This window comes from Lolium rigidum, chromosome 4 (genome assembly GCF_022539505.1).
Source record: "Lolium rigidum isolate FL_2022 chromosome 4, APGP_CSIRO_Lrig_0.1, whole genome shotgun sequence".
NCBI classification, from domain to species: Eukaryota; Viridiplantae; Streptophyta; class Magnoliopsida; order Poales; family Poaceae; genus Lolium; species Lolium rigidum.
Genome location: NC_061511.1, coordinates 154,464,448 through 154,474,658, shown reverse-complemented (window position 1 = coordinate 154,474,658; position 10,211 = coordinate 154,464,448). Strand labels below are relative to the sequence as shown.

At 49.8% G+C, this 10,211-nt stretch overlaps 1 pseudogene; it reads left to right on the top strand.

Annotated features, from left to right (window-relative positions):
• The first annotated feature begins 7,588 nt into the window (after window positions 1-7,588).
• On the top strand, window positions 7,589-8,518 carry LOC124649549 (annotated as a pseudogene).
• The last annotated feature ends 1,693 nt before the right edge of the window (window positions 8,519-10,211 follow it).

Sequence of the window (10,211 nt, the reverse complement as noted above, 5' to 3'; positions counted from 1 at the left end):
GGGGAGAGGTGCCATACTAGTATATATAAGTGAAAGGTTAAGGTTGATGATCCGCGTACTGAGTTACGATGATTCGGGATTATCCTCGACGGATGTAATCAAAAGTTGTGGCACAAGAGTACAACCTCTGCAGAGTGTTAAACCTATTCGAATAGCCGTGTCCGCGGTTATGGACGATTGGAAAGGCCATACTATTTCCGTTATCAGAATTTTTGATCTTAAAAAGGCTTGATGAATTGAAAGGTGATTTGACTTGGATCACAAATGATTTGTGGGAATGACACTAATGTTCCCACTTGAGTTAGTCTAGCAAATGATGGGTCTTTACTAAATGTTTGATAAATTAAACTTGGCTTTATGCAAATCAACCTAGAGCTTAGCACCCCTTTCTATACTCAATAAGTTTTTACCTTAGTATTAGTTTGCGAGTACTTTAAAGTACTCATGGCTTTGCCCTGGCTATTCAAATGCCAGACTTTGAAGAAGAGCAACCGTATCAGGATGACGGACAGCAGGACGTCTACGATAACTAGGATCGTCTTCTAACGTCAAGCGTTGCCTGTGGAATAGATAGTCCACTACTACTACGCTTCCGCTACTTATGTGTGATGTTAAACAATCTATTTGTGTAATATTGGATCATGTGATCCGTGGTTGTAAGACAAGTATGTGTTGTAATAAATGATGACTCTGAACTACTTACTATTATGTCTCGCAAAAACAATCTTCCTGGGATTGCGATGTATGATATAATGGGGCATCTGGACTTAAAAATCCGGGTGTTGACACGCACCGAACGGGAGCGGCCCTCGTCGCAGGGCCGGCGAGGTGCCCTCGAACTGGCCGCCGCTGCCGACGTCGAGCTCCGGCGGCGACGGCGTGAACCTGAACGGTTGGACGTAGGCGCCCTCTTGGAAGATGGCAGGCGACGACGGCGAGTACATCGAAGGGGAGAAGGACGACGGGGAACTGCTTGTACCTTGCGTCGGCCATTGGCCGGGGAACATGGCGCCGCCGCCGCCGTGAACATGGCCCATGCTCATGGCCATGCTGATCTTCCTCGCTTGTTCCTCCTGGGCCGCCGCCGCCCTCTTGGCGGTGGCTTTTTTCACCCTCTCCGCCCTGCCGCATGTTTCGACCTCGCGCCGGATCTCGTCCGCCGCCCACTCTGCGTTCGTCATGCCCGGCGGCCGCTCCTTCTTCGCCCGCGGCTTCCTCGTCGTCGCCTTTGGCGGCATTGTGGTGGATGAGAAGACGAGGAGGAGAGCGGTGGTGGACGAGAGGACGAGGCCGGGAACTGGAACTGGAAGACGAGGAGGACAATGGACAAATTCGGCGGAAGAGAATGGGGATATGCAAGCAAATTGGAGGGAAAATCGACAGGATTTGGTTTTCCTGTCGCCGACTACGCGGGTCCACACGACGTTTCGCGCCAAATTCTTTCGTCCGGAGTCCCCGAGCGCGCCCCGGGGGGCCGGGATGGTGTGGGCTCGCCGGATGGATGAAGGGCCAAATCCGGACGAAAACGAGGAACCGGGAGCGCGACTGGGCCGAATTTCGCCGTCCGGATGGGAAAAATGTCGCTCGGGGGCCTCGTCGGGGAGACGAGTGGAGATGCTCTTACCACAGCAACATAAGATCAACTCTAGCAGATCCAGAACAAGTTGGATCGGGTACCGAAACGTGTTTTCTACTGCGTCGCGAGCCGTGGCAGATCAGAACCCAAAACCTATACCGGTTAAAATATCCGGCAAAGGTTTCGGATATGATATGGAGTGAGCATTTGGTGCACATGAGCACCAGTGCTCTCGGTTTTTTAAATATTAAAAAAATTATGTATCTATATTTTAAAAAATCATCACATTTATTCCATGAATACGCATATATGTTCCGAATACTCGTGAGAAGTTTCGTTAGAAATTGCATTGTATTTTGAGCTACAGAAAAAAAACAAATTTGTGGGTACGTATAGGGACGAATATTTGTCAGAAAATTGTCTTTTTTGTATAGCTCAAAATATAATATATTTTTGTCCAAAAATTTTAATGTCTCTTCAGAATATTTATATGTATGTAGGTATTTAAATTCAATTTTTTAAAATTCAAATAATATGATTTTATAGCACCACTGGTGCTCATGTGCTAAAGACACTTTTCGTATGATATGCCGCAACATCCGTTCATGTACCGTCAATCAGATGAATAAATAGTTATATATCAACAAATTAAAATAAATATAATAGTAATACAAATTGAAATTATTATTGTTTCAACATCACACAACATAAAAGTTATCCAAATTGAAACAATTGTTCAAATCAAGTAACTAAACAAATTATAAATGGTCCAGAAGGGAATGAATGGTTCAAATTACACATGAACAAATATGAGAAAAAAAGGCAGATTATCTTGATCCAAATAGCCGCCACAGTTGCTCGACAAGATCAGCATGGAGTTGAGTGTGATTGCTCTAGTTTTCAATCTGCCGGTAAGTCTCAAGGAAATCTTGGATATTGTCAGGGTTTCTCTAGGGTTTGACACGGCTACCAATACTGTTGAAAAAAAAAAAATCCAAGTCCATGTGCTCCTCATCCTCAATGTTAGAATCACACATGCATTCATGATTCTTGAGAGGTACTTCTTGTCCCAGAAATGGCATGGATCTCAAACAATGGCGAACTAGCTTGCAGCACACTGAAAACTCTCTCAATGTTTTTGCGGCATGCTTCTTGAGATCTCGTCAGCCAAATAAAAATCCAAATCGACAAGTCCTCTGAGGGCACAGCTTAAGTACAATAGTTGTATCACGGCGATGATTGGTGTACTGCCCATGCCAAACAGTAGGGAGATTCTTTCAACTCCAGTGCATATAATCAACGACTCCCTAGCAAACTCCACCATCCTCTTCTTTTCATTTGTGACATCAATCTTGTTGTGTCACTAGTGGAGAACATACTTTTCGTCCCAAGCCCCTGGGAGCAACAGTCCTGGTTTTGAACCAAACCGGGTCCAATGAGGGGTACTGGTCCCGGTTCATCGTGGAAACCCTTTGGTCCCGGTCCGTTTGGGATCTTTAGTCCCAGTTCGTAATACCAACCGGGACTAAAGGGGGGCCTCTGGGGCAAAAACCGGTTCGTATTACCAACCGGGACTAAAGGTGCCCTTTAGTCCCGGTTGGTAATACGAACCGGGACTTAAGGGATTTTTGGTTTTTTTTTGGCTCCCCACGCACCTCCACCCCCCCTGGATCGCCTTTTTTAACACTGGAAAATAGAAAATAAAATGATAGAAAATTCAAAAAAATAAAATGTTTTCAGATTCTTGTATGTTATGCAACCTACTATTAGGAAAAATTAACAAATTTGAAGTTTCACTTTTTTGCAAAAAAAGTTAGAGAAATGGTAAAACCGCATTAACTTTTGCATACGGCATCGGAAAAAAACGTATAATATATCAAAATCATCGTGGGAAAAAGTTACAGCCGATTTCACCGGGGTTTACCTCGGTTAGCCAATTTTTAGATTCTCAAAATTCCAAATGAAAATATGAAAGCAGGAAGATTTTAGTTTTTGACAGAAATTCAGGATTTTATATATTTTTTATTTTTAAAATTAATAATTTCATCATGCATAAAGATTACTATTACTTAACCATAAAGTTAGCCAATTTTTTAGATTTTCAAAGTTTGGCAAAAAAATTATTAAAAAATTTAATATTAAAGAACAATTATAATACAAATTAAAAAATTAATATTTATAAAAAATAAAATTATAATATAATTATCACAACATGTTATTACGTCATTAGTTTTGTTTATTAAAATAATTATTTGGAATTCGAACAATAAATAAGTGTGACGTTGACCAACATGTTAATAGGATTGATATGATACTATTATCACAACATGCGAGCGAAGCACTTGGAAGCGGGATGGGAAAGGAACTTGGAAGTTAAGCGTGCTAGTGCTGGAGTAGTGGGAGGATGGGTGACCGAGCGGGAAGTTGGATCACGGGTAAGTAATTTGACTAGAGATTAAAAGCGTAGTTAGAGATTAAGTGTAGTTAGAGACTAAACTAGTTAAATAACTGAAATACTAGAAATTCTGAAAAAAATAGAAAAAAAAGGAGGAGCGAAAAATAATTGGGCATAACAAAATAGATTAAAAAAATTAACAAATAACCTTCAGTCCCGGTTCGTACCACGAGACCAAAGGTCCTCCACCTCGAGCGCCCTCGCCGCACCATGTGGCGGGGCCTTTGGGCCCGGTGCAACTTTAAACCGGGACTAAAGGGGGACCCTTTAGTCCCGCCTTGTTGGTCCCGGTTTGCAAACCGGGATTGAAGGCCTAAACGAACCGGGCCTATAGCCCCGTTTTCCACTAGTGTGTCCTCCTCGTTGGGAGCTCGAAGGTAGTAAGCACCAAACACTCGAATAAAAACCTTGGCAAACAACTAAGCGCACTTCAGCGATATATCTTCATCAATACGAAGATACTCATTGGTGTAATCAGCCAGAATGTCATCTGCAATCATCCTCATTGTGACCGATATCTTCAGATATGGACTAAATCATTTCTTCGAAGCGTGAAAAAGAGGGAGTTTTCCTTGTAAGCTTCCATGATTTTCACGAATAGCTCTGTACGCATTCGAAACCGCCTACGGAAAAGATGAGTCGGTATGTGCATACCTTCACGAACTAATCTTTCATCAGCATGGAGTTTCGGAGAGCTCGTTTGCGTGGGATGCATAGGTGGCTAACTATCGAGCCTCGCTGCTTGTGTTTCCGCGAAGTCCCATCCTATTACACGGCCACCCGTAGGATGAGATTATCCACATCGATGTTGGTTGGAATCATCCGACAATGACGAGTCTTCAAGCAAAAACTGAGCTTTTCCTAGTCCATCACATACCAGAAAAAATCTCGGCTCATATACGACCGAGCGAAATTGTTCAACAAAGTTAGCCAATTTAGATATAATTTACCTTCGGGACGGCGAACACGTTGCCACGATGTGATGGCGGGTCGCGAAGGTCGGTGTTGGCGGTTCTGTTTGCGAGCATGGCCCCTACCATCCAAGAGCTCCGCTATGGATTCGTGGCGACGGCGTGGTTGATGCATCCTTCGGAACACAACCGGCGTGTGCGAGCTCACCAGGAGGGGGAAATGGGCGGCAGAGGACGGGGATACTTTTCTGTGGTACAGAATGATCGGGATCGAGGGCGTGCGGCGATGGGCGAGCCATGGACGCGCAGAGGCATTAAAGTGCATCCCACACAATGCTATGGGCGATCCGGGGTGCTAGATTTCGTCCGCCGAAAACCAGTTATCTGGCGGATGGCGGGTCAAAACTCAGGGATGCAGGGAAAATACTTCCGAAGAGAGCCTCCTTTTCAATATCTGGTTAGGATTTTTTTTTTTTGACCCTAGCCCGCAAACCGGCGGTTATATTTTCCAGCTGTACGTTTTTTCGGGGTGTGCTAGAGTCAGTTGCTCTAATAGCAGTTCGTGTTGTGCAAACACACTGATTTGATCCAAAGCAACCTGCCGTAGAAAGGAATGATCAGCAGAATAACTGAGTAAACGATTCTTTCTCACTAGTAATTGTCCGTTGAAAGAAGTGGCAGTCGTCCAAGTCTACACATACGTCATACGTGCAAACACTGTTAGAAATCGTGACGAGAGTTGTAGGCGACCAATCCATCCGCCCATAACTCTGAATACATGACGCAGCCGTGGTGGTGCAGGTTTACGGCACCACGACTCCACCACATCCAATACTCCCTCTACCAGCACCAACGCCGATGGTGCGCCACCCGAGACCCCTCCCCGCGCACCGTCACTTCAGTCCGTCCACCGTTTTCCACCGGCTCGCGAGCGACGGGTGGAGGAGACACACCACCGGGAGGCGCCACGCGCGTCCAGTCCCGTCGACGGGCAACGTCGCGGCGGCCACGGGCGTCTTCTGCCGCGGGGCCGGCGGGGGAAAACGACCCGGAGCTAGCGTGGCAAATGTCTGCTTCGCTTTGCTTTGCTTTGTCCTCGTGGGTGATGATCGGTGCGAATCTCGGGCCTAGATAACGCTGGACTTCCGTTGGAGCTGCCGCTGCTAGTGGTTGGGGTCTTGGGGACGCTTGCTTCTCAAGCAGACCTGCCCCATGTGGGAGCATGGCGATGCCGCGCGCTGTTCGAGGGGCTGGTAGGGCTTCCAACTATTGGCAGGCAGTTTGGCATCTGCTGCTCATGATTGAGATCATTTTCCAATCGATTGATCGGGCCGGTTCGGCTAGCAGTTGACTTGCTGGTGAGTGGGAACCGGACAACAGGCCTGCGTTTGCGCCAATTTTGCTTAAAGTGAACGGAATTTTTTTAAGTGTTTCTAAGGGCATCCCGTACGCGTCCACCCGAATCAGATAGATATGTGTTTAATTTAGAGCAGTTTGTTTGGGTGGCCAGCGAACATGCATGAACAGATTGTCAAACTCTTGTTCGTTTGGGTAGCACGTTGTACCCAGCAGCTACCTAAATCTCTTTTCTTCATTTAAATTTCAATCCACATATTAAATTAGACTTCGTTGATTAATTAAAAGCCCTAAACGTGTCTTGCCTAGGTGGGGCCACTGGTCGAGCGCCAAGGCCTCAATGGCGGTTTGTCCTCCTACATAGTTGAGGCCGTTGGTGCTGGTGTTGGCGGCAGATAGACCCCTCATCCTCGAGGACCTTTTCCTAGACCGACAAGCAAAAGCTGGTGAAATAGGCAGCGTCCTCCTCCAGTGGCGTCGGCTCCAATGCCACCGCCCAGGAGGAGAAATGGGTCTGATGTCATGGTCCTAGTGGAGCGACCCTTCCACGTACGTGGGGTCGTCGTGTAGGTCTAGTGGCACATGGGGGCAGCATCGCTAGATCTCAATCTGGCGCGCCCAGACAGATGAGGGGACTCACTACATTGATACCCTATCACGGTTCAGGTGTCATGCCATCGGGGGGGGGGGGGAGGGGGCGCCACCTCAGTTGATACATTCACAATTTTCCCGACCCTCGTGGGATCAGGTTGAAGGGCGCAACGGTCGTCGTCCGTGCTCAAAGACGCCTCGTGGTAATTCTTCCCTCTTCCAAATCACTGCTTCATGGCCATGTTGGCTAGGGCTTGATGGTGTCGGCGACCGTAGTGGGGAAGTGGGAGTAGGGATAGGGTTGCGTGGAGACGATAAGGCTGCGGGCCCACTTAATAGGACCGCGAGGAGTCGATGTGCCGGCAACAGCCGGCCCGAAGAGGATGGACTATAACAACATGTTTCTCTTATACCCATGTGGAGGCCAAGCACATCTAGATTTGGGCCGCGGATGAGTCCTCGCCCATAGGCAGACAAACAAACGGGATAATACATCGCCGCTTTGGTTACGACTTTCGACGGGTGGATCAAATGAGTCGCGTTCTTGGAGATACCCTAAAACAGTACACAGTACTCATGTTACTACACAAAAAGGAAATTAGACGTCTCATATGTAAAATCTATGAACCCAACCTGCCAATACTACCACCTCCCTTTCGCTCCTCTCGCCACTCCTTTAATTCTACGGAAAAGGCCCTCTCCAACCACCGCCCGCCCGCCGCGGGACCGACGTGGGCGATGCTCCGGCACCCGCCGTGCTCGTCGCGGCGCCTCCTCCAGAGCGTCGACGGCCGCATCCCGGGCATCCCACCGGCCGACCCCCCGTCCGGCGTCAGCTCCGATGTCGTCGTCATCCTCGCCGCCCTCCTCTGCGCGCTCATCTGCGTCGTCGGCCTCGTCGCCGTCGCCCGCTGCGCGCGGTCCCGCCGCAACTCCACCAACGCCGCCACCAACCACTCCACCACGTCCAGCAGCCCGGCCCACTCCGCGGCGGCCTTCGGCGGCGGCGGCGGGCACACCCACGCCACTCCTGCCACTACTACCACAGGCGCGTCGGGGGCCAGCGTGACGACCACCGCCAGCAAGGGGCTCAAGAAGAAGGCGCTCAAGGCGCTGCCGAAGCTGGCGTACGCGGACGCGGTGGCCGCGGCGGCGGCGGCGAGGGGCGCCGCGGCGGGGGACGCGCAGGACGACGAGGGGATCCTCCCGGAGTGCGCCATCTGCCTGTCGGAGTTCGGCGAGCGGGAGGAGGTGCGCGTCATGCCGCAGTGCGGCCACGGCTTCCACGTCGCCTGCGTCGACACCTGGCTGCGCTCCAACTCCTCCTGCCCCTCCTGCCGCCGCCCCATCGTCCTCGACGACCCCGCGCCGCCCAAGCGCTGCCGCAAGTGCGAGGACTTAATCCTCGAGGCGGCCGTCGCCGCCTCCTCCTCCTCCTCCTCGTCCGCCGCCGGCGGCCGCCGCGGCCGTGGGGGATTCTTGCCGTAGCAGTACAGTAGTGGTAGAAAAGCTGTCATGTCCCCTGGCGGGTGGGTCCAGGTCGGCGTGGGTAGTTGAGCTGCTCCTTTCGACCGGTGGCCCATATGTCAGTACTGCTGTAGTGAAGTTTTCTTCTAAAGCAACAATGGAAAGGAGAAGAATAATTAGAGCTTGCGATTCTTCCCTGTACCTTTTTGGGTCCTGCACTTGTACTACTCCAGTCTGGTGGGGGGACATGACATCAGATACACTTCTTGTTGTAAAGAAAAATGTAAAGATTATGATGACCATGTTAAAACAAAATCCTACTGCTCCACTTATTGGTTGGCAGTTGCTGACAAGATGAAAACAACAATTTACATGTGGATCTGATAAGCATGCTCCTCCAAAAGTGTACGTGAAACTCGTGTATGAAGATGTTCGTGGTGCGCAGACATATATATTTTGAAACAAAGGCAAAAAAATTAAATAAAGAACTTTGTGTTATCAATTAATTTAAAATAGTGCCCAGCTAATCTATACCTAATAATAAAGGAGCTAAGGTTTCTGCCAAAATTTTCGTCCAACAATTTTTGAGACGGATTTACCCTCCCACCAAAACACATATTACTGTACAGTGCCACTATACCGGTTCGGTCTTCTTTTTTCTCCTCTCCCGAGAAATCCCCTCTCCCTCGCTCGCCAAGGAAAGAACAGCCACAACCCACAGCCCGTGCCGTCCACGATCGCCGCCGCCACGCTAGATAAGGAGATGACCAATCGAACCAGAACAAGTTCTTACCAAACTCAGTTTCCCGAATCAAATCTCTGATTTTGCTCGTTTAATTTCTTGCCTCCTTGCACACGAAAATCCACCGATATATAGACCTCTCCTCCTCTGGTGACTCCCACGGATCTGTTGAAAATTTTCCAACAAATCGATTGCAACCTCGCCGGAAATTTCTCGCCACGCGTGGAGCCAGGCCTTCACGGACTGGCGGCGTTAGCGGCATGGCCGAGCCGGCTCACCGAGCTGGATCCGGAGCCCGCCACGCTGTACGAGCAGGAGCAAAGGACGCCGATGGGTGGTGCCGCGGAACGTGTACCTAGCGCGGCGGGGCACCGGCCGTAGAGATCAAGTTCCTGTCGTCCCGACCTGAGCAGAGCCAGGGGAGGGAGAATGTGGCCGACGGTGACAGCCGCAAAAGAAGAAGAAAAAATCCCCAATCGACATCAATGCGAGCTCCCACGGAAACCTACCAGCGAGGCCTCGCGCCGCCGGCAGGGGCCTCAGCCACCGGCTAGGGCCCCGCTCACCCCATCCCCACTTCTTGCTTGCTGAGACTCCCGCGCGTCTCCAGCTCCCTCGCCCATCGACGCGGTTGCCGGTCTGCCTCTGGTGCTAGCTCCAATCGAACTACGGGCATCCCCCACCGCCACGGCGGACTCAGAGCGCGCCGAATCACAGGGCTCAGCGCCGCCCTCCCCGTGTCCTCATGTGCATCGCTCGCTGACACGGCACGAGGTGAAGACGGGTGTGGCTGGGTGCGAGATCTGCATCCAGAGCAAGGCGGTGTAGACGCCGTCGCGGCCGGCCGCCCTTGACAGAGTCGCTGATGCTGCGGAGGTTCCAGGGATACGGAGAGCAGTCAGCAGCTCCCGTCAACAACTACAAGGAGGCTAAGGAGATACTACTCTGTGGTGAGATTTTGATTTGCATAATTAACAAGGAATCGAATGCCATTTAGTTTAGTATAACCGGAATGACGCAGTGTAGACATTGTGCTGCTGGAACTTGCGTATATAATCCAAAGGTACAGGCCCATGTTCAATTTACAGCGATTGTTTTTCAATCGATGAATTT